The sequence below is a fragment of the Eschscholzia californica genome, unplaced genomic scaffold, assembly GCF_041429995.1.
Source record: "Eschscholzia californica isolate CP2 unplaced genomic scaffold, dmEscCali1.0.p SCAF_1, whole genome shotgun sequence".
Taxonomy (NCBI): domain Eukaryota; kingdom Viridiplantae; phylum Streptophyta; class Magnoliopsida; order Ranunculales; family Papaveraceae; genus Eschscholzia; species Eschscholzia californica.
In genome coordinates, this window is record NW_028238198.1 from 7819334 (window position 1) to 7821164 (window position 1831).

Genomic DNA, 1831 nt, shown 5'->3' on the forward strand with positions numbered 1-1831 from the left:
TCATCCTTCATTTTTGAAGATCGAACTCTTATTCCAATCTATTTCACCAGCTCAATCCACAATCGTTTATTAATTGTTCCTTCATCAAATTACCAGGTTCGTATTCATCTTTCTGTTTAATATTTGATTAATCTTTCAAATTCCATCGTCATTGAATCATGTTTGTATTCATGAGAAGCTCGACATATTCAGTAATGGTTAAAGTATCAAGATTCATCTTTCTTTTTTATGTTTTTCATCATCATCTTTAAAGTTATCCATGACTTTCAGTATAATCTGGTTCATCTACTTCGTTTGATCTTTTAATCTGTATCATCTTTAAGTCATCTTCATCATTATAAATTTTCTCTCACTAAGATGTAAAACCGATTTTGTGATGTTAATGTTTAATCCGTGTTTACAATCCGTGTCTTCATGTATTATGTTACTTTTCAGTAGTTTTAGGTTACAAATTTTTATTTTTAGAACATCTGTAATAATCAGATCAAGGTATCCGTACCATTTTTGTACCAGAGAAGATTTTGTACGATTTTGTTGTAACAGAATGTAAACGATGTGAAATTTACAAGAAATTATATGTAATATACAAGAAATTATGTGTAATTTACTGAGCATAACACATATTATGTCACATCAAAGAAGCCTTCATATTCAAACTAAAGTTCTATTTGTATCAAACACAAGATGAATTTTAATAATAAATTATACATAATTTACTATATTATACATGTCATTTGTTACAAATTTTAAATTATAATACCTTTACCAAACATTATGTGTAATTTATTACACATAACAAATTTAATTTCACATAACAATAGCCGTCTTATTCAATCTAAAGTTATGTTTTTATCGAACAAACGATAAGGTTTATTAAACAATAAATATACTTTATAGCATTTTACATTGTATATTTTCATAAATGATACATATTGTTGACAAGTATTTACATTTTTGTTTTGTAGTTTAGCTGTTACCGATGGAAATTCCTACAGAATCATCCAACGTAGGGAAGAAGATAAAACTAAAATCTGATGGTTAGGATAAAATCTTTACTGAAGTTGGTAAGTTGTTTCCTGGTGGTGCTAAAACATTTCGATTCACCCTTCAACAGTACAGTATCAACACAGGACATGATTTCAAGTTTGTCAAGAATGATTTAAAGCGTGTAACTGCTGTTTGTTGAATGACTCAAATAGTTGAGAAGATATAACAGTGTACCTGTGTAAAAAAATATTAAGTTCTGGTATAAATAATGTGAACCATTGGATAAATTACGTTGTAAACATGACGAATGATGGTTTCCTCGTCATAAATAACACATAATTTATGAACTTGTTTCATAGTTTGTATTTGATGTGTGGTTATGTATGAGTAAAAAACGAAAACAAATGTTGTTGTGATGTTCGTACATAGTACATAGTTTATGAACATGTTTCATGTAAATAAACCTGCAAATATATGTTAAGTAAGAACAATGTATAATTCAGTACAGTCAAATAATAGTGATACAACCAAAATTGTACATAATTTATAACACAAAATCATATATTTGTACATAACATAAGCAAGTGTATGAAAAATTACTGGGGTTATGGCGCTTTGATTTCTAGGGTTTCGATGGTTTTTCGTTAGGATCATTTTGATGAGAGGGAAAATATACTCATTCCAAATCTGAAAGTTAAGTGAAAGAAAGTGATATATACGTTATGTATATTAACCCCCAAATCACGCTAAATTGATCCCAGAAAAATTCGAATCAATCCGAAAAGATGGAGTTTTGATTTGGTTTCCAAATTTGAAAGGATGAGAGAGAAAATTGATTTGAAAA

The 1831-nt window shown here is 28.3% G+C and overlaps 1 long non-coding RNA gene across 1 annotated transcript; it reads left to right on the top strand.

Annotated features, from left to right (window-relative positions):
* Window positions 1–1352, top strand: LOC147563764 (uncharacterized). Its single transcript, XR_015236771.1, has 2 exons — window positions 1–96; window positions 966–1352. It is a non-coding gene; the product is annotated as an uncharacterized LOC147563764 (long non-coding RNA).
* The last annotated feature ends 479 nt before the right edge of the window (window positions 1353–1831 follow it).